The following is a 22,976-nucleotide window of genomic DNA, read 5'->3' as shown; positions in this document are numbered from 1 at the left end:
TTAGCATAAGGGATGCTGGAAGTATTCCTATTGGTGAAGCGAATAGGTGATGTATTCTAAAATAGGTCACTGGTTAGAAAGATGACCCAGCCTCCGGTGCCATTGCATCCATGAGGCTTAAAAGGTGGGCAAATCCAGCAATTTAATGCCAAGGGGCATCCCCACTGATCCCGAGTCCCTCCGGTTCCCCGGGGAACTACCAAAAGGCATCCCCTGAACCCCTGAGCAAACCTTCCGTGCCAAGTCCTTTCCAGAGCGCTACAAAATAGGTTGGGTGAACAAGTTGTGCAACTGTACCAACATGCTAATAAACATGTGTACGTTTAGCAGAATGTAGCCTAAGGCTGGCTTTCGCTTCACTTGGAACACCGCTGTGGGGAAAGGGACATCAACCCACTTGTCCCTGGTCTCCAGAGGACCGCCCCCCATCTCTGCCAGGCGGTCCGAGCCACGTGCTGAAGGATCAGACTGGCTTAGGGGCAGTCTGCAGCCATCCCCTGAACAGTGAGGGGCAAGGCCAGAATGTGGGGCCAGGTCCATCTCCTCCAAAGCCCACGGGCCAGCTACCTCTTTAAAAAGGGGGAAAGGCCAAAGTGAACAAACAGAACCATTCGAGACCAGTAGCTCTGTCAGTCAACAAAGTAGGGAAAAAAATCCTCTTTATTGACTGAACTGTCTTTAATCTTCAGGATCTTCCATTAAGTGAATCCTTTAGAAATCCTCCTCGAGTCCTAAGTTCTTTAAAGGTCAGGCTGAATATATAATCCACTTTTAAGTCCTAACAGGAAACAAACGATGTTCAGCTTGAAGTATGTACTTAGAATATCTCATGTAAAATTCAGTACTTAGGCGCATGAACGGGAGGGGCTTGGAGTGGAAACCACGGATACAAGTTTCTCAGTGTTCCCTTTCAAAAGGTCAGATTTATTTTAACTCTGGTGTCCCTGGGCCCGGCCAGGGAAACGCACCCTTCTCTTCCACGTGCTAAGACTCCAGGCGGCTCCCGTTTCAAGCAATCACATTGTCCAGATCATCAACAAATACTTATTTTTAGACCTGAAAGGATGAGAATTTCCTACCCTTCCACCATCCTCTGAAGGCAGTTGGGGCCTTGTTTGTGAGTATTATCAACAAGGATATAAAGCAGAAAATCTTCCAGATTTTTTTTCCATCCGCACTGACAGTTGACTGAAAGCATTTCCGAATTGGACCCAAAAAAAGAAAACATTGTGAGCAGGAAGGTCACCTCAGTGGGAATGAACAGTGGGTCATGGTCTTTACAACACACACGTGCTTGTCAGAGCGTTTGCCCCCTGGAATGTGTTTATAGTGGTGCGGCCGACAGATCACCGCTGAGTTTGTCATCCTGGAAGCATAGGTTTCGGAGCTGGAAGGGGGCCTTAGAGATGGTCTAATCCAGCTTTCTCACTGTACACATGAGGAGACAGGCTGACCTGAGGTCCTATGAACAGCTAGGTGTAGAACCAGGAGAACAGAGGAGTTTGGAATCCTAGGGTCCTTTCCCCACCACCACTTATTAGAAACTCAAGTGCCTGTGAGTTCCAGGCCAAGTGCTAGTGTTGGGGCATCGTAGACAACAATCTCTAGATCCTTCTATACAAATCTTTTTATGATAAAGAGTCACACTGGAGACAGAATACCCAGCAAACCTCCTCTTCTCCACACTTCTCTTGAGACCTTTAGGTGTGGCCTAGAAGGACTTGAAGTTTTTGATATTTGTCATTTAAGGATATCTATGTATCCCTGCATTGTAACAAACACACTGCAACACATTTTCTATTCCTTGTAAAATCAGCTACCAATCCACAGCCACGTGTCTGGTTTCCTGAGGAGCTGAGGGGTCAGAGCCCCTGGCTGGGGTACATGGAAAGCTCTCCATCATCTGGCTCTGTTTGATGCCTTTATGAAGATCTGAAAGCATCAGCCTGAAGCAGCAATGGGAATCGAGAAAGGCAGCACGGGCGAGACCTGGTGGATTCCCTGGGGCTCTCCAGGTGAGTTTCTTGATCCTAAAGGGAGGAGTCCTGTGCTTGGGTCTACCGACATACAAGAATAAAAGAGATAAGGAATGGGGCCGGGGGCAAGAGTGGGAACCCAATCTATTCTAACCTTACTCTGGAAACTCTTAAGCTCCTCATCCTTATCTCCAGACCCCTCCCCTAGACCTTCTCCCCCTGTTTGACACTGTCCCTTTGACCCTGTCCCTGGAAGGCGTGTCTTTCCAGGAAGCAAGGAAGATGCGAAAGCTAGGATGACCAAAAGCAAGAAGACCCAGTGATTTCAACATCTGACAGCCTGTGTACTCCTTTTCATTCATTCAGTGTGTATATTCTGAGCACTTACCCTGTGCTAGGCCCTGTGCTGAGCACCGATGGTCTGGTATGAACGAATACCTACATTTGTTCTGCTAACATTCTGTCTAACTCCTGGTAAGCTGACCAGGGCTAGTCCTGACACCTCATCTCTTGCACTAGGCTTGAAGAACTCTGCATCCTGCTTTGCCTTTCATCCATTCCACAAAGACTTATTGACTCATCTACCATGTTCAAAATGCTGTAAGGGTATGCAGATGAATTAGGTAAGCATCCTGTCCTCATTGTCTAGGAGAGAAGATGCTCATATAAAAATAGAATGCCCATTTGGGTTGTTTCCAGTTTGGGGCCATTATGAGAAAAGCTGCTATGAATATATTTATGCAGTTCTTTTTATAGACATTTGTTTTCATTCATCTTGGGTAAATATGTCATCCAAAGGTCCATTATCAGGTGAATAGATAAATTGTGGTATATTCATCCAATGGAATATTACTCAGAAATAAAAAGGAATGAACTACTGGTATTTGCAGCATCATGGAAGAATCCCAAAACCATTATGATGAGCAAAAGGAGCCAGGCATAAAAGAGTTCATTCTGTACCATTCTATTTATATAAAGTTCTAGAACAGGCAAAACTAATCTATTGTGAGAAAAATCAGGACAGTGGTTGCCTCTGGCAGGGGGGATTGACTGGAAAAGACACATGAGAGAAAATTCTATATCTTGTCCTGTCCGGGGTGATGGTGACACAGATGTTCACAGTTGTCAAAACTTACCACACTGTACATTGAAAATCTGTGTACCTTATTATATGTAAATTATGCCTCGATAAATATGTAATTAAAAAAAAGAAACAAGGCTGCACAGGGTTTATTTGGATCCAGAATAGAAAGTTAAAATATGACAATTAAGTGTTCTTTACATGTGTTTGTGAGTTACTGTATTATTTCTGTACTTTTCCATATGCTTGAAAAATTGGCACTAAGAAATCTTTTAGAGATGCCGGGGTGGCTCAGTAGGTTTAGCATCTGCTTTCAGCTCAGGTCATGATCCCAGGGTCCTGGGATCCAGCCGAACGTCAGGCTCCCTGCTCAGGATGGAATCTGCTTCTCCTTCTGCCCCTCCCCCGCTCAACGCTCTCTCTGTCTCTCTTCCAGATAAATACAAATAAACTTAAAAATATATATATATTTTAGGGCACCTGGGTGGCTCAGTTGGTTAAGCGACTGCCTTCGGCTCAGGTCATGATCCTGGAGTCCCGGGATCGAGTTCCGCATCGGGCTCCCTGCTCGGCAGGGAGTCTGCTTCTCCCTCTGACCCTCCTCCCTCTCATGCTCTCTGTCTCTCATTCTCTCTCTCAAATAAATAAATAAAATCTTAAAAAAAAAAAAACTCAAAAAAAATTAAAAATATATATATATGTATTTTAGAAGTTCAAAAGCAAGAAATGGATAGAGAATAATCAAACCCTAAGTTGGAAGGGAACTTAGAGTTCATCTAGCCCAACTTCCCATCTTGAACTTGGATCTTCTTAAAACATCTCTATCCAGACTACACTTGAACACATTGAAGGAGAGCACTTACTACTCCCCTGGGGCAGCAGATTCTAAAACCAAAATGATGAGTGCAGCAACCAGGAAGGTATAGAGATAAGGTGCTATGAAAATCCAGCGGAAAAAGAACACCCCTGCATAGCCCACCCTCCTTAGGAGCAGGTTCTTTAGAGAACCACCATTCATTGAGCACTCCCGAGAGGCCTCCACGAGAGATGCAGGAGTGAGCCAAAGCTGACCACATCGCGGCAACTGGGTTTGTCAGGCTTAAGGTTCTGGTTCTTTCCTCTCTGTCTTACACTCTCTCTCCAGCACTGACCTGGCTCCAGGGTGAGCTGGTCTGGAGGAGAGTGGGAGGGCCAGGAAGGAGACAGCCAAGTTGGAGTCTGACCTAGTAAGGAGTCAGACCTGGGAGGCCAGGCTAGATGCAGGCAAATGCTGAGAAGACCTACCTCCCCTCCACTCTGGACTCAGGCAAAGTAAAGAGAACATTCTGGAAACTGCCGTCCAAAATACGAAGGAACACTGGCAACACAGTGTTCTTGTTCCTGGCAGCACTGACCACACAGCAGAAGGGTGGGGGCAGGCCAGCTACTCGACAGACATCAACAGGGCAGCTGAGTGGCTCTCGTGACAGAGGCCTCCTCTTACCAGGGCTTCTCCATCATGGGTAAAGCAGGTCCAGAGGTCGCTGTAAGCCTGGCTGGTCCTACGGCCACTTCTCCCTGTGCAGGATCAGGTTCAGAGACCAGCCACAGATTAGCTTTCTTAGCACTTCGGGGTCTAAAGTTACCATCAACAGAAAAGAACTCTAGATAATCTCGGCAAGAACATGGGTGTGTTAGACAGACACAGGGTAGTTTCCGGAATTGAATCATCAAGCTTGGATAGGGTAGGAATCAAAGCCATCTGCGATCTGAGGAGCAGAATCATATCCACGGGCCCACTGAGACAAATCCATGCCAGGTGACCTCATGTCTGCTCAGGAGAAAGAGAGGTGGAGAGGATACCCTGCTGGTTGTGTCCATTGCAGGCGGGCAGCCTGATTGACAGGCCCGCCAAAATGGGGGGAAAGCACATTTCCCCGCAGGAAAAGCATGGTGCTGTGGCCACAGGAGGGAACACCGGGCAGGTGGAGGGCCTGGAGGAGTTCTGCTGGGCTCAGTGCCGGGTTGTGTCCTAACTGGACACCATGCAGGGCATTTTCCAGGGGATGGGATGTTATGAGGCATCAAGGGGCTGTGGCTACCTCGCTGCCTTCCCTCCAGTCCTCTCCCTGCCGTCCCCCTGCTTGCCTCTCAAATAGTAAGCACAGGAAGTCAATGTTGTGCATTCCAGAAGGTTTTCTCCAACTTTTCTCCAAATCCACCAGCCAGGTTACGCTCGCAAATGTGAGTTTCCCAGGACCCCCACTTCGGACCAACCTAAGTTCAGATGGAGTGGGAATTTTCGCTGAGCCATCCCTGGGATGGTCTGAGTGAGTCACCTCTGTCTCCATCTGGCCCAACAAGACTTCAGGTCTTCCCTTGCAAGCCCTGCCCCAAAGCTGGCACTCGGGAAGGCTGTGCCTTCGGGAGCGAGGCCCGTGGACCTGAATGTCATCTCAGCCCTGCCCTGCGATCTGCACCTGGACTCCCCAGGTGACTGGGAGCAGGAGGTGGGACAAGGTTGGGGGAGGAAGCAGGGCTGGGGACATGGGACACAGGATGATGGAATGCCCATCGGGGTCACATCAGCTGAAGGCCGGAATTCTTCAGGACGGGGCTAACATCACTCACTCATCCACTAGCCCGTGAACTCCTGGGCGGCAGAGTTTCCTGTTTGTTCCGTTTACAGCTTTACCTCCACCGCCGAGAGCAGCCCCTGGCCCACTTGGGAATCAGGACGGATTTGTACCTCTAATGGGGAACACTAACATTGCTCTGCCTTTTTTGCATAACTAGTCTGGGATCTCCTCCCCTCCCGCCCCGCCCCTGCCAACCCCAGGGAGCTGGGCCTGTGTGCGGAGAGGAGCTGGAACGTCACCCCCGCCATCTGGCACTGGCCACTGGAGGCGGCCGAGTGACCGGGCCAGGCAGCTGGCCATCTGCTCAGTGGTGCTCAGGGCTGGGGATGAGTCAGGAGCCCCGCCTTCAGCGCTGTACTCAGGAGGTGGCCGCCCTCCCACCTGGCACAATTCTTGGGCTTCTTTTCTTCCTTCAGCTCTAGAGAATGGGATGCAAAGGAGGGAAGAAACCTGCTGCTGGAAGAAGCTTCATTCCCTCAGCTCGGGAGACAAGCTCTCCTCTTCGCTCAGGCCCCTCAGGAGCTGACAGGGAGCCCATCGGCCACCTGCCCTCCACTTGCTCCCCTTGGGAGGAGCCCAATCCTTCCTGGCCTCCTGCCACGGTCCTGTTTGCCAAGCCCATTGTCAGCGATCTCCCTCCCTCTGCACCCCCATCCTGCTGTTTTGGGGGATCTGGTGATGGTGGGCCCGAACTGCAGCCCCCTCTTGGCTTCCTTCTCTCCTGCTTCTCCCCGGGGTTTCTGTGGTCAAGAAGGCCCTCCCCTCGGCAACCAGCTGTCTGGGGGGTAAGGAGAGCTGCCTGTCAAAGCTGTCCCTCCAACAGCCTGGCAAAGGTCGCCTCCTGCTTTGCGCAGCTATTCTCCCAGCCAGTCAAGGAGGTCTCTGCACCCCAAACTCGCTCCTGAGCCACCTTCAGGGCCATCTCTGTTCCCCTTCACTGCAACAGGCCCGGGAGCCGTAGGAGGGGGATTGAGAGTAAGAATCTGGAGCCAGACACCTGGGTCACACTTGTGGCTCTGCCGCTCCCAGGCTCCTACCTGGGAACCTCAAGAAGTGCCCCAAATTCTGCGCGCCTCTCCGTCCTCACTGTAAAGTGGGGGTCATTGCGGGACACACCTCATAGGCCTGGTGTGAGGATTAAGGGGGCCACCGTAGCACCTGGAACAGCTCCTGACATGTAGTGAATGCTCGATACGTATTTATAATCATTATTACAACTCTCCTCACCCCTCCTACCCTGCAGGGCCTACCCAGAAGTCTCATCAGGGTCTCTCTCTTCTCCAGACTCCCAGAGTACGGTCATCGCAATCACGAAAGGTAAATGCTTTCTATCACATACTGTCCTTGTGACCCCATATCGTTCCAGTCACTCCAAGAGGTTATCTTTGCTCCTCAGGGAGGCTGAGCGTGCCCAGCTCGGTGCAAGGCCTCTCCTGTGGATGCCATTGCCCTGAACCCCTGCCAACAGTCTCCATGAACTAGGACATGGTGGGGTGGGGGCAGGGGGACGGATTTCTTACAAACTGGTTTCAAAACTGTCTTTTAGGGTCTCCATATTTAAATTCAAACAACCAAGGACTCCTTTTCATGATCGATTGCGTGTTTAGTCCTGTGGACACAAAAAGGTTAATCAACCCATCGGCTGAGTTCGAGCCAGAAATCGTTGAGCCATGCCTCCCTCTCGTGCCTCCCTTTCCCCTAGTCTCCATGTCAACCTGTCGCTGGGTCCTGTGGCTTTCACCACGTCCTTCCTCTCCTGAACCTCTTCATGGCATCGCCCTCATCCGGACCGCTGTGTTTCTTGCCTGGACTGTTGCTAAAAGTCCTCACGGGTCTCTCTGCCTCCAGTCTCTACTTCTAAAACCCCAGAGGTTTCTAACAAAGTACAAATTAGATCCACTCACTTGAAGACTTAAAAACTGTCAGTGTTTCCTATTGTCTACCGAATACAAGTTGAAATTCTACACAAGGCCATGACCACTGTGGTCTACAACCTTAACGGACTCAGCTCCCACCATCTGTGTTCCTGTACACATTCCAAGTATCTCATCCTCATGTCTTGACCACACTCCTCCTTCTGCTGAAAACAACTTTCTTCCCTGCTCTACATGGCAATCACCACCCTTCCTTCAAGACCAGATCAGATGTCACCTCCCGGAATTTCCTCCAACTTCATCTCTGTATCTGCCTGTTCCCATAGAACTTGGTGCAATCCTTTATTAGGATGCTTGTGGCTGTTTGTAGAATTTCCTCTGCTGGGTGGTGGCTCCCAAGGGGGAACATGGCTCCAGCTTCGTTCATTTGGCACCCATCCCTAGCACGCATTAGACGATCGGGAAATATGGCATTGAACCTCATATAAATAGCACCCTAAAGGGATTTACCTCCCCTTCTTCTCTTGCTCTTTTCAGCAGTACTGATCACAAGGGTGGTTTATACTCACTAGCTCAATTTTGCTCCTCCCACTCTCTCACATCCCCTCTAGCCAAGGGGTGGATTCTTGTCAAGGGCACCAAAGACCTCCATGTTGTGAAACCCCAGATCTCCGTCCTCATCTTCACAGTGAGTCACCACCTCCTCTTTGTCCACTTTTTTCCCCTGGTTCCCCAGGAGGGCACACAATCTCCTGGTGTTCCTCTGATCTCATTGGTGGCCCCTTCTCAGACTTAGCTAGTTCCTCCTTATCTCCCTGACCTCTTAATGCTAGAGAATCTTAGAGCTTGATCCTAGGACCTCTTCTCTTTTTAATCTACTTTCTACCTCACTTTCTGGGTCACCTTATCCACCTTATCATGGCCTTAAGCACCATCTCTATGTTGATTACTTCCGAATTTAGAACTCTTGCCTATCCTTCACTCTTGAACGTAAGGCTCCTATACCCAACTGTATACTCCACATCACCACTCCACCTCTCAAACTTGTTAAACTGAAATCCTGACCTACCTCTCCAACACCTTCTTCCCCTGAGCTCCCCTCTCCATCTTCCCCCTCATCCAACCTTCTGGGTGCTCAACCCAAACACCTTGAGTCGACTTGGAGTTCTTTCTTTCTCTCACACCCCACCTCCCATTTGTCACCTAACCCTGCTGCTCTACCTTCAGTGTGTATGCGGAATCCAACCACTTCTCGCTGCTCTGGCCAGGCTCACCTGGCCTATTCCAGTAGGTCCCTAACTGGTCACCTTTCTGTGGCCTTTGTCCCCATCGAGTTTTTTCAACAAGACAACCTGATCGATCCCGTGAAAACCTGAGCCAGATCATGTCACTGCTCTGTGCAAAATTCTCCAGTGGCTTCTGTCTCACTTACAATGGCCCACAAGGCTCCATGTGATGTGGCCCTATTACCTTTCTGGTGTCACCTGCTGCTGACTGCTCTCTCCCTCCCTCCTTGACTCGGCTTCAGCCGCACTGTTCTTCAAACAGGTCAGGCACACTTTGCTTCAGGGACGTTGGACTTACTATTCTTTCAGCCTACAATGCTTCCCAAAGATGCATGCTTATCACCTTCAAGTCTTTCAAAAGGCCACTTTCCCAATGAGGTCTTCCCTCAATACCTGTTACGATACTTGTAATTTACCTTAAAATACTTCAGTATGGTCAGTAGTGTATTACGTATGTGTCCGTTCATTTAAAATTTAATTCTAGAGATGGTCAGTTAATGTGTAATCAAGAATGCACAGTTCAGGAATGCTCAGCTGGCATTCCACTGGAAAAGGTCACACTTCAAGGCACTGCTCCAAGAGTTTCTGTTGTCCCCATCTCAAGCATCAACCGACACGGCTAATTAGCGCAATAATTTTTTTTTTAAAAAAGGTCTTTATTGGTGAAACTACAAACCTGTTAAGTAGCATAGTGAAAGTGAAGAACTGGCTTTCTTAGCTGAAATTAAGATCATCTCTGCTGATTGGCTTTAACAGTTCGCTACAATCATTTGGGACTGAGGGACACAACCTACTCTTACATAAACAGGGTATAAGAACCCAGCAAGGCTTGCAAATGGCACCCATTGGGAGAGACTTATTCCCTACTCTGTCCCATATCCAGACATTGGTTTGGAATAATTTGTGGTGCATGATCCCAATCAGAAGGCACAGAACCTTGGAGATGCAGAAAGGTCACTGGGAACTCAGAACAGGTTTTATGATTGATTTCAGGCCTGCTTTGCTAACGATTATTTGGTTAATAGATGTCATAAGCAGAATCTGGTTTGAGATGTGTTTTGGTTACTCCCTGATGGTGACATTATGGGGGGCTGTCAAACCCTCATCCACCTCAAACTTCTTAGTGACCACCATCATCTACCAAAAAGAACCTAAGAATTGAGCATATCTAAACCAACGTACGTCAAGTTTACAAAACCTTCTTATTTAAAAGCTTTACCATCCTCCCACACTGTACATCGCTATCCCTGTTTTATTTTTCTCTGTCAACATCTAACATCCTTTATATGTTACTTTTTGGTGCTTATTGACTGTCTCTACCTGTAGATGGTCTAAGCTCCACAAGGTCAGGGATTTCTATCACAATCTATTTGTCTGTTTTGCTCACTACCATAGCCCACTGCAAATAACAGTGCCAGGTATAATAACAATGCCTGGATATTTGTTAACTGAATGAATAAAAAATGAGGGAGTGCTGAAAGAGTTCGGAAGAAAAGAGGATTACTTTTGGCTGGAAAAATCAAGAAAACATAGCATTTGATCGTGACATGGAAGAAAGACAGCCAGAGTGGTCTAAATGTGTAGACACGAATTTATCGCTTGCCAAGCAAAGAGAGTCACATCCTTTAAGAAAGGTCAGTGAGTCTCCCTGAACTGAAAGTGAAAGAGGCAGATATAATGTCAACAGATTTTGTCCAAATTTCCAGTTGATTCAAAAGTGAAGTTTGAAGTCTCTCTTCAAATGGGTTCCTATTCTGGTTTTGTATCACTCGGATGTGGGGCAATTCTCAAACTGGTCCACGAGGGGTTGCGTGAGGCCCCGGTGGGAGCACACTGGGAATCACACAGGGGGCAGATTCGTCTGTGCATGCTCAGAGTGGGGCAAGATCTTTCTTCAGCTGTCCCCGGAGATCTGGGAGGAGGGCATCTGGGGCAGAGAGAATGGTGTGAGCCAAAGCACTCCGGAAAGAAAATACAGAGCACAGCCAAGGAAGACACAGAGCAAAGGGTGACTCCAGACAAAGGGTTGAAGATGTTGGGAGAGGAGAACTTTGTATTCTCACTGGAGACCCCTTGATTGTGGCCAGCAATAGAGTCATCAGACATTTGGAATCCGGAAATATGATCAGAGCTGTGTTTAAGAAGGTTAATCGAGGGTGCCTGGGTGGCTCAGTCATTAGGCGTCTGACTTCAGCTCAGGTCATGATCCTGGGGTCCTGGGATCGAGTCCTGCAGTGGGCTCCTGCTCAGCAGGGAATCTGCTTCTCCTTCTGCCCCTCCCTACTGCTTGTGTGCTCTCTCCCTCTCTCTCTCTCTCAAAAATAAATAAATAAAATCTTTAAAAAAAAAAAAAAAGAAGGCTAATCGAGGGCTGTGGACGCACAGCCAGGCTGGGTGGGAGATGCTGGGACAAAGAGACACCTGTGTCTTCATGGATATTCTGGAGAGGGCTGGAAATTCCTCTTCCTATGCCACATTGCCCTCGCCGCTCCCCAGCAAAGCCTCGGGCAGATGCTCAGGCTGTGGAATAATGACCAGTGCTTAGTTAACCTCTGCCTATGTTCTGCTGCACTGGGAAGCAAGGGGGTACTCCTAAGGACACAATACCCACATAACTCTCACGCAGCTGCTACCCCTGCCAAGCAAATCGTACTTGCTTCTCGGTCACCTCTTTCCTTTTTGGCACCTGCTGGAGAAGATGGGAATAAGGCTTAGAAGGGCAGGCAAAGGCAGAAGAGAGGGAGGAAAGAACAGTGCCACGGAGGGGCTGGCTTATGCCCATGCATCCCCCTTCCCGTGGCTGACCTCTTCTCTCTTGCGGTTCCTCCGCCACAAAGTGCTGCCCACCAGAGCCTGGACCAAGGTCGAGCCTGAGAGAGCGTGCGAGGGACGTGGGGATGGCACTTGGAAGGCACTGATTCCAGCAGCCCTGCAGCACTCCTTCCGATTGAGAAACTCCTTCCCTGTCTTCAGGGACGCCCTCCATGTGATGCCTTCTAGACCAAAGAGAGCTAAGCTCTCCCCACGAATCTGGCACTCTCCCCTGTCGCCTTTACTCTCCTCAACTGCTCGTAGCAATTGCTTTGGACTCTCCCAACAAGCCAGAGGTCACCTTCCAGAGCCTGGGAAACTGCTAATCACTGGAGTCTGACGACTAGTACAAGTGAATTTGCCTTGGCCCCAATCCAAGGCTAGAGCTATTCGATTTCGGTCTGCGGCCACGTTGGCCTCTCCACTAGGAGACCTCTGCCCTTCCCCCTACCTGTTCTGGGGCAGCTGCCTTAGAAGAAGAGGCTTCCTAGCCTTCCCCCACCGCCAGCCCAGCAGGGGAAGGGGCTGCTGGAGGGAAGGTCCTGGAGCACAAAGCAGGTTTAGTTATGCAAGTGGAAACCAGGAGACCAAGATCCTTCCCTTGAGGTTCTGAGGAATTAATGGGGGCGGGGTAGGGCATAAGCTATTGACCCAGCAGGCAATTGCTCACCTGATCAGAAATAACTTCATCTGTCTGATCTCTAGATGGGCATGTCCCTGGGGCCTCAGAGAGGTGAATGAGTCAAGAGGTGATGGAGGGCAACTGGGTCTTGAACCAGGTAGTGTGCCAGGCTCTCTTATATCATCATACTGGATCCTTGGGCTAACGCTGAGGTGTGTGTGTATCTTGTCCCACTTGGCAGCAGAGGAAACTGGAGCTCGGAAATATTCAATAAGAGCACACGGCTAGAGACAGCCAATCTGGGGTCCAAATCCAGTTCCAGCTGATTCTAGACCTTCAGCTCTCTCGACTCCACAGAGCTACCTCCTGGGGAGAGTGTCCAGAAGAATGACATTGAAGACCTCAGGCGTCTTTCTGGGAAAAGTTAACAACAGTTCTGTTATGGCACCAAATCTCCTATGTTAAAACCCTAACTCCCAGGACCTCGGAACGTGATGTATATATTTGGAGATAGGGTTTTTAAGAGGTAATTAAGTTAAAATGAAGTCATAAGGGTGGGCCCTAATCCAACATGACTGGCGCCCTTGTAAGAAGTGAAAAGTAGGACACAGACACAGAGGAAAGGCCATCGTGAGGACACAGAGAGAAGCCAGCTGCCTACGAACCAAGGAGAGAGGCCTCAGAAGGAACCACCTCTGCCGGCACCTTGAGCTTGGACGTCTGGCCTCCAGAACCGAGAAAATAAATTCCTGTTGTTGTTGAAGCCACTCTGTCTGTGTGTGGTTCTTTGTTATAGCAGCCTCAGCCGAATGAGACAAATCCCCACGTTCCGGGAGCTCATTGTTTCCTAGACCCTGTACAGGGTATTCAACATGGTGGAGTTACGTTCAGAATCGAGTCCCATCCAAGAGGGAGGCAGGGAGGCTCGGCCTCTCAAAACAGGACTAGAATAAGTGTAGGAGGGAGAGACAGATAGACAGACACTGACCCTGCCTGATGACAGGCAGAGGCTGACTTGAGGCACTGGCTTGGGGGGGGGGGACGGTGGGGCACCCTTCTTCCCCTGGCCTAATTCAGCAAGAACACCTGCTTTTCTCCTCTTCTGCTATGATCACAGGGAAATGCAAAACGCCTCACTCCTGGGGACTCCCTGATTCTTCCTGTCCCCCCCCACCCCCGTCAATCATCACCCAGCAACTGCTTCTGACCTTCCAAAGTGGTAACTAACTTTATAGAGGCATCGACAAGTGGGAAAACCCAGACAGGAGGCGGAATAAAATTGGTCTCCGAATTTTGCGAGCACTTAATTTGAATACCTCCTATCAGGAGGGGACAGGAGTTAACACACACAAAGGGAGAGGAAAAAAAGCCCTTTTGAATTGCAAAGGCGGTGAAGGAACAAGGGGGTTTTACAAACATGAGCCCAGATATAGAGAGGGAGATTGGTAATGGGTGTTTCAAGAAGAAAAAAGAATTTTTCTACACACTCATTTGTGCGGATGTGTATGTACATACATACACTTGCATATGGGTATGTGTGTGTATGTATTTGTGCTCCCCCCCCACACACACACACTTCATCATCTGAAATGCAAGGTCTTGGGGAATTTCCTATGGAGAAAAGGCCTTTGCCAGAGCTGCCCTACAGGGAAGGTTTAAACCTGTCTGCCACATTTTTCTGGATTCTTCAGTCAATTGGAGAGAAGACACACAAACCGGGGCCTCATCAGTATGACCAAAAGAATCTGTATTTTTAGCATTCTGCAGTTTGGTATCCTTCAAACTTGGTAACTCCCAAGTGGACACCCTGACCATTTAAAAACCAATTTCTGTGTTCTTCCCAACCCAAAGACCGTGAAGTGACTGCTACAGGTCCCCAGTCCAGTCTCCTGCCTTTCCTTTTAAACCAACAACTACCACAAAAATGTCTGCTCTAGAGTTGCATCCACTATTTGTGTAAAATATTTAACAGCGTGCTTTGTTTAAAACAGAAAAAGGAAAAACCTCTGCCTGACCTCATATTCTAGAAGAGAATACATTCTGACCACACTTCATTCCAAGCCTGAAAACTATCCCTCGTGAAAGGGGAAAAAGATGCTATGTGGTGTTTCTGCCTCAGGCCAGGAAGTATAGCCTTTGGCTTGGGCCCTGGTGAGCCCCGACATCCACACAGAAGCTTCTGCTGTGTGACTGCCTTCGGGCGCCTCCGCTGAGTGGAAGCCGCTAGCTGGGGCAGAAGTTCCAGCCAAGCACACGCCTGACCGGGGCAGGATTGGAAAGTGCCCGGAGCTCCTTGGAGCCCCAGGAGCCCAGGGAGCGGTTGGCCCAGGGGACTGGCTGGAGGCTAAGGGTCTGGATGGGTCTCTCCTGAGAACTGCGCTGTGGTCCTGGGTACCCTGGCTGCCAACATCAAAACCACATAAAAGGTGCGGGTGGTCGGAGAAGCCCACGACAGTGACTGGTGTGGCGGAGCAGGTGAATCCTACTGGGCGTTTGAAAGACTGTAAGGAGCTCAAATGCAGCAGAGAGGCTGGGGAGGGGGGCGGACGGGGAGACACAAAAACTCTGAGCAGTCACAGTAATTAATACATTAACAGATCTCAGTTCCGAGTATTCCTGGCCTGAGGACTGTAGGTTTGCCAAGGTGCAAGAACAGAGCTTACAGTGTGGCTAGGCACATAATGGGCACAGAGGTTTTACTGTGGATTTGCTGGGAATGATCTAGGATGACTTCGTTCTGCTCTTGAAAAGAAGGAAAACTCAGTATAGAAGTGGGTAGCTTGCTACAGACTGAATATTTGTGTCTCCTCAAAACTCATATGCTGCGGGGCCCCTGGGTGGCTCAGTCGTTAAGTGTCTGCATTCGGCTCAGGTCATGATCCCAGGGTCCTGGGATCCAGCCCCGCATTGGGCTCCCTGCTCAGCGGGAAGCCTGCTTCTCCCTCTCCCACTACCCCTGCTTGTGTTCCCTCTCTCACTGTGTGTTTCTCTCTGTCAAATAAAAAAATAAAATCTTTAAAAAAAATTCATATGCTGAAACGCTACCCCCCAAGGTGATGGTACTAGGAGGCGGGGCTTTGGGAGGTGATGAAGTCATGAGGGTGGAGCCCTCAGGAATGGGATTCGTGCCCTTGTAAGAAGAGCCTGGCAAGAACCTGCTTCCTCCCTCTCTGCTCTGTACCATGTGATAATGTCATGAAAGGCAGCCATCTGCAAACCAGAAAGCGGGTCCCCACCAGACCCCAGATCGGCCAGCACCTTGATCTTGGACAGAATTCCCAGCTTCCAGAACCTTGAGAAATAAACGTCTGATGTTTCAGCCACCTGGTCTGTGGTATTTTGTTATAGCAGCCTGGTCCCACTAAGACAGATCGTTTGCCCAGTTGTAGAATTAAAGGCTACCATTTTATCAAGGAAATTTCTTACATAACGGTGAAAAGACACGCACTGTGCAGAAAACAGTGAGAAGTAAATGAGTGCACATATGTGGAATTTGAGAAACAAAACAGATGAACATAGGGGAAGGGAAGGAAAAATAAGATAAGATGAAATCAGAGAGGGAGACAAACCATGAGACTCTGTACTCTAGGAAACAAACTGAGGGTTGCTGGAGGGGAGGTACGGGGAGATGGGGTAACTGGGTGATGGACACTAAGGAGGACATGTAATGTAATGAGCACTGGGTGTTGTATGCAACTGATGAATCACTACATTCTACCCTGAAAGTAATAAAATATATATATATATAGGTTTGGAACAAAAAGACAAGAAAGAAAGAGAGACAGAAAGAAAGAAAAAGAAAGAAAGAAAGAAAGAAAGAAAGAAAGAAAGAAAGAAAGGAAGAAAGAAAGAAAGAAAGAAAGAAAGAAAGAAAGAAAGAAAGAAAGAAAGAAAGAAAAGAAAGAAAGGAAGAAAGAAGTGAAAGGCAGCAAGTGTTGGAGAAAATCAGAAGGGGGAAGGGTTGTCCCGCTGAAGTGGTCACAGCAAGTCTCCCTGATACAGGGAGATGTGTATGTGGATGCAGAAGGGTGGGGGGAGACATATCGAGGGGGCTGGGAGGAGGGGGCAAGGAGTGGTCCAGGATAGTGGGAAGCAGCAGAAAGGATCCAGGGGCCTTTCATGGTGCCTTGGCCGATGGGCAAAGGACTGGGCAAACACTTGGCTTAACAGTTGGGCCAACTCAGTAGCCTGGCCTGATGACACAGAACCTACCTGTGCTTTCTAATGCCCCTGGCATTTTGCCAATTGCCCCTCCAAGGAGAGAATTATGAATAAATCAGAAATGCTGCTTCGCAGACATCACCTAGCTTCCTAAAAAAAATCCTCTAAATGAAAGGGAATAAGAGTTAGTCCCCAAAATTAGTCTAGGTGTTAGTAACACACCCATTGAGAAGATGTGGAAAGTGAAGGTCAGAACTTATCCAAAGTTCCCCAGCTGTTAAATGGCCGAGTTAGCCTGGAAACCCACATTTGTCTGGCTCCAAAGCCCGTGTCTTTTTCCCCTGTACCAAACAAAACTCAGGTCTGGAGAGGATATAGCTCAGATTCAAGGCAGGGGCATCTGGATGGACCTTCAAAAGGGACCTCTGGTCACCTAGAAGAGAAGACAGACCTCGTTACTTTGTTCCTTGCGGGGGAAGTTCAAGGCTGTGTGACAGAGAGGATACAGGACACTGGGAGTCTGGGGAAAAAGAGAAATAGATTAGATTAAAAATGGAGTTGGCTGGGTGCAAATTAGTTAACCTCTAATAAATGGGATAAATAGCAGGATGTAATTAACCGCTGCTTAAAAGAGGACCCTGGGTATTTCCCTCAGTGAGCAAACCCCTGGGGATTGTTATACTAATTCCAACTGAAAAGGTAGAGAGAGACTACAATTCTTATCTGGAAAAGAATAGAGCACATTTAGCTATTTTCCTTTTGTATGTTGATGCCAGATGGCCCAAATCTTTTTTTTTTTTTTTTTTTTAGATAAAAACTGGATTACACAGAAGATTAGATTAGATGGAGGAAAATTTACACCGTCAGAAGAGCAGCTTCGCATTGCTGGCCAATCGAGGCTGATGTTGGTAGTGGGTGCGTGGGCAGGTGGGGCCCTCATTTTGCAGGAGCGGCTCAGAACTGCCACCCACTGAGAAGCTGGAGGGAGAGAGCGGAGTCCTTATGCTCCTCCTCACCTCTGCTCTGCCTTTTGTTCCTTTGCAGGGCTGGTAATCAGAGTATACCATCCAGCTGGGAGAGGCTGTTCAGGCTCCAGCTCCAGAAAACTATTATTGCAACCGACGTGAACTGATCAGTCTTAGGCAGTGTCAAAGCCTTTTGCTTTTTGCTAAAGTTGTTAATTAGGTGGATATTTTTCATTCACGAATTGTTGGTTCTTGGCCTTTCCCTTCTGTCTACCTGAAAACTCAGAAATAAGGGCTTCAGGGTTTCTAAATGACTAAGGGTTTCTAAAGCCACTGATTGGCTAAGTGGGCCCTGCTCATCACTCAAACGAAGCTCAAGCTGAAACTCTGATACCTCTCTTTGCACTGCCCAGCACCTGGTCCAGCTGTGATATGGTTATGGAGGGGATCGGGATATACCATGGCAAAGTACGCCACTTTGGCATAAAGGTTGTTTTGAGCTGAAGGCAAGTGAAAAAAAAAGAGACATAAGAAGAGCTCTCTGCTCTCCTTCCCATCTGCCTAAAAGCAGAACATAAATTTCCCTTCTGCAGGTGTCTCCTTCCCCCTCCATGTAAGGAAGAAAACAACCCTTATCACCAGAGACACACCCCCATGTATTTCCTAGTTGCCTTTCCATAATTTATCAGCCCTAGAAGTCCAACCTTTCTTTCCTTTGTCCAGTCATTTATCTACAATGTATTGCCCTTTGTTAAAATGGCATATAAGTCCTTACATTTAACCACTTTTTGGTTTTCATTTCTTTTCTGTGAAGCCCATGTGCATGTAAAAAAACAAAACAAAACAAAAAAACGAACATCAATTCAAATTAAATGCCTTTTCTCCTGTTAACCTGTCTTTGTCAGTTTAATTTGCAGGCCCTGGGTATGAACCTAAGAGGGTATAGGAAAGACTTTTTTTCTTTCCCTACAGTTACGATGAGAGTTAACCCACTGTTATACAAAGAAAACCTCAACGAGGCCAAAATGTGGAAGCAAAGAACAGGATAAACTTCTGAAAGGCAGGATACACACTCCCCACTCTTATGGGGCAGGAAGGACTATGTCCAGGACTGTCTGCAGAATGCATGTGGGAATGTCAGTGGATAATGATGATCTGGGGCTGTGACGGCAAACAAGTGGCCCAACATGGGTCTTCTGTAACAGTATTTTTGTTTTGTTTTGTTTTTTGTGTTTTTTACTGTTTCTCCAATGAAGAAGTAATACCCCAAAGTCCCAGATTTTCTGTGATAGTCTCAATTTAGTGCTATTTTTATTGCTTTTGATAAAAGAAGATTCAGAAAACATAAAAACAAATGTGATTAATGTTTACTTCTTGGTAAGAATTTCTACAGAAATAATTTTGTAAGTCCAAAAATCTTTCCTGAGCGTGTACTTGAACTTGTACTTGAACGTTTGGTTTGGAAAATATGTTCACCAAGGCTGGATCCTTAGAAAGGTGATTTAGACATTTTTTTTTTTTTTTTTGGTCCTCAAACAAGTAAATAATTACAGATGGTAAAATTAAGATCTAGAACAAAGGACTTGTTTGAGATGATACCACTGTCACTAGTTGGAGTTGGGCCCACCCCTAGGTCATCCGGTATCTAGGTTGGCTCATCATCCACGGCATAGATTTTCTAGTGAGCTTTTGCATCATCCTGGCTCTCTGATAGCTTCAGACCAATCGCTCATCTATTTTTAGCAGGCAAAACCACTGGGGAAGAGAGAGGTTAACAAATGAAAGGAAAAGATATAAGGCACAAGGACAGAACCAATGTCAGAGGTGGCATAGACGTTAAAAAAGAAAAGAAAAAGGACCTAAAAGAGAGGCCAAGGATAACATTTAAGTAGATGAAATGCATTTTATTCGCATTGGCCTTTTTCGTGCATTTCCCTAATCCCACAGCAGAGTCCAATCCCTTTCTCCTCTGAATCCCCCTGGCATTTTGTTTGTTCTTCCCTAATGATATTTATTAGATCCTGCCCTATGGTAATATACAGTGACATTCCCACCCTGACTCTAGCCCAACTACATTATAAACTCTCTGAAGACACAGTCAGTGTTTGGGACAAATTTGTTTCCCCCCCCCCCCAGAGTTTAGTGTGTTTGTTGAATGAACAAAGCAATATTCACAGCTACGGTGACCCCTCCACCCCCCAAATGCCAAGCCCATTTTTATCTCCTACTTGGAGAAGTATTTGTTCCTAAAATTTGATTTGGAACAGCTGAAGTTTTATCAAGCTGCTTGGGACATTAGCACAAAACATACAAATAAAAACTACCAACTTTGCTCTCCAGGAGCCAAAGAGGGACAGATTGGAGCTAGAGCCTGTTCTTTGTCTTGTGGATTTGTCTCGGGCATTTTAGTGTGCCTGGCTTTGGGGAGGGAAAGGAAATGCCTGCGCAAGTTTGGGCTTGGGGTTGACAGGGAGCTCTTCTGCTCAGATTCACACAGGGTGCGAAAGGGACTAGACCCTAAAAACTGCCTTGGCCCAACTCCTCATCTGCAGATGAAGAAACCGAGACCCAGGGAGACTGTCTTGCCCAAGATCACAAAGCTAGATAGTGGCATAGCCTAGATCCGATAGTTTTCAAATAAAGTAGTGAACCAAGCAATGTATTAAAACCTTTCTAAAGAGACCCTAAGGTTAGAAACCGAGCATTTTATTTTATTTTGAAACCTAGCATTTTAAATTATTAGCAAGTGCTATAGTATTATGCATAGAGAGTACATGTGACAAAGTCAGGACTAAAACTTGAGGCTATGTTTTTGACATTGCTTGATGTTCAGTCTAAATGTTGAAGAACCACTGTTTCTGAGTTCTGACTTGATGGGCGGAGGTGGGCAGGGAAGGACAGGCATTCCTCAATTCCATTTGTACATGTTGCCTAAGAGAACACAGGGGACATACACTTTTCTGCTTTCAGGAGCATGAGACAGCTTCCCAGTCCTTTTGAGCATTCTCACTGCCAGAGGGGAAGCTCCCCAGTCAGCTGATCTAGGAAGCCCAGCCAATGGTCCCATGCAAAGCAGATCATTCCAGTTCCAGGTGAGAGTAAGGAACAAGGTGCCTTCTCCCCTCAGGAAAGAGAAATCCACAGACCCTTTCTTTCCAATGCCACCTTGATTAATTCATTAATGGGCTTTCAGGCAAGTTTTATTCAGGCACTTTGGGACAGGGCAGTGAATCAGAGGTTGGCATCGAAGACAGAATAGAAGCCGTAGTCCTCTCTGGGGATCTGACTCTGGGCTTTAAATTCCCAGATCACACAACATCCTAATTGGAAAGAAATGTTCTTAAACAAGAGCAGGGGTTTTGCCAGGCCTGCCAGTGACTAATAAGGTCGGTCTAAGGACTGCCTGCTGAAAGAAAAGTTGGATTTACATGTCACAGTGAATTTTTAAAGTATTTTCACCCCGAGGTTTACTGCTGAGTATAAATAAAATATCTCTCCTTGGGCAATCCCACCCCAACTCCTGCATATATGCCTTCCTTAATTAAATTAACTTTGAGATGACATTCAAACGATGTCTTCCTACCAAACGCCTTTGTTTTCTCCAAGATCTACCTTATAGACCAGCTGTTTCACAAGGTTCCTGTGTAAACTGATCGTTTCCCACCCCCAGCCTGCACACTAATTGGAGACAAGTTTTAACATCTCTACAGCCAGTATCATTAAGCCGTGTCCCAAATGGCCCGCACACCTAACAATACCAAACATTAAACATTAAAAAAAAAAAAAATTATTTAGGGTGCTTACAGAGGATCGGATAAATACAAAATTTAAATTTCATTTGTTGAAATTCACACAACTGAAGGCTAATTCCCGAATTGAGGAGAGGATTTTTTTTTTATTAGTCTCTCAAAAATCAGGGGTTCGCATTCGTAATTACAGCTGCTCTTGGCTTAAACACATTAAGTCCGAAGCCGCGGCTCCCCTCCGGGGTGCGGGCGCGCAAGACACACGTGGACACACACACACACGCACACGCGCCCGCCCACACCACCTTCCTTGTGAATCGCCTGCGGGATTTATGGGCTTCGCCACCACGGATTACTGTCAGGTGCAGAAAGCAAGCCTTTGTCCTTGGGCATTTTCCTACCCCCCCCCCCACCTTTGATGGTTATTTACCGGCCACGTGAGCGCCGGGCGGGGGTCGGGCGGGGGAAACAAAGGCTAGCGGAGCGCGGCCGCGGCGGGTGGGGCCCAGGGACGGCTCCCCAGCTCCAGCGACACTTGCGAAATTAGCCCAGACCTGCCTCCGACCGAGAGGCTTCTCCAAGAGAAATATTGTCCAAGCCCTGGTAAAGGCGCCGGCGTTTCCTGAGGCCGGGAGATTTCTCAGCCGGCGGGCCTGGCAGGGCCCGGTTCCTGGGCCCCGAGAGAGGAACGGGGCCCGGGACGGCCGGGCCTGGGGGGCTCCCTGGAGAGGGCGCACACTCCTGGTGTACCAGCGAGAGCGAGTCTTTAGAGCCTTACAGCCGGCTCAGCAAATGAGAAACCGGGACAGAGGCCCCCTTGCCCCCGGGAGGAAGTACACACCCCTCCCCACGGGAGAGGCCACGCAGCGAGCCTTAGACTGCTGACCCCCCACCCCGAGTGCCTGGCGCCCCAGGGCCGCCCCCCGGGGACCTCGGTCGGTGCGCAGCTGTGGCCCCTGATCGGCGTGCCCCTGGCGTAAAATTTCGTAAAAAGTCAGTGTTCAAAAATGCAGCGCTTTTTAAAGACAATGAAAATTAACCAATTGCAAAAAAAAAAAAAAAATCCATGAACAAAATATTAAATTCTAAATAGAGACAGGATCCTCGCGGTGCCGAGCCGAGCCGAGCCATTTTGCAGTCCGAGGGAAAAGGAAGATCCCCCTACTCGACCCGGGCAAAGGGGGATTCGCGGCGCAGCGGGAGGGGAGCGCGGGTGGTAGGCCTCGGAAGTGGAGGTCCCCTCCCGAGACCCGGTAGGGGAGTGGAGGGGGCCCTGGGGGCCCGGAGGTGAGAGCTCCAGGGAGCCGCTCTGCCAGCAACAAAGGCCGAGCGGAAGGCCGAGTTGGGGGCGGGAAGGCCCCCGCGGGTTCCGCGGCCTTCGCTGCCGGGGTCGTGTTTCCAGGAGGGACCCGGAATGGAAGACTCGACTCCGCTGCTACCGGGGCCGCGAGCGAGTCCTGCAGTACTCACCCACCCACCCCCGCCTCGGTGGTTAATTCTCACTAACAAGATTTGGCAAGATGTCGGGCGAATAATTTTTGGCTTCTGTCGTGTCCCCACCGCGGCGCGCACATACCCCCTGCCAAAAGCGGCCTCTGGGAAATTAAATGCCTAAGTAAAACTGGGGGCGGGAAGAACGCTACAGGACCTGGAAAGAGGGATGGAATCGCCCTCAGAACTTATTAAATCCTTTACGCGTCAGTTTCTCAGGGTCTAGCTTCGCACCCCACTGTAGACCCTAATTGTCATTTCCTGAGAAAACAATTCACATGTATGCAAGATGAGGTGAGGACTTTTCCAAAAGCCCAGAACGTCGGGTTTTCCCCCCAAACCGGG

The 22,976-nt window shown here is 48.4% G+C and overlaps 1 long non-coding RNA gene across 2 annotated transcripts; it reads right to left on the bottom strand.

Moving 5' to 3' along the window:
• Positions 1 to 10,408: 10,408 nt before the first annotated feature.
• LOC145717808 (uncharacterized) lies at positions 10,409 to 13,669 on the bottom strand. Of its 2 annotated transcripts, none has more exons than XR_014141244.1 (2): positions 11,641 to 13,669; positions 10,409 to 11,521 (listed from the first exon to the last, which is right to left on the bottom strand). It is a non-coding gene; the product is annotated as an uncharacterized LOC145717808 (long non-coding RNA). The 2 variants fall into 2 exon arrangements; XR_014141245.1 differs by having other exon boundaries at positions 10,409 to 10,762.
• Positions 13,670 to 22,976: the final 9,307 nt, after the last annotated feature.

This window comes from Leptonychotes weddellii, chromosome 2 (genome assembly GCF_054177405.1).
Source record: "Leptonychotes weddellii isolate Sample4059 chromosome 2, ASM5417740v2, whole genome shotgun sequence".
NCBI classification, from domain to species: Eukaryota; Metazoa; Chordata; class Mammalia; order Carnivora; family Phocidae; genus Leptonychotes; species Leptonychotes weddellii.
Note: the sequence above shows the minus strand (reverse complement) of the source record. Positions and strands in the feature narration are given on the sequence as shown.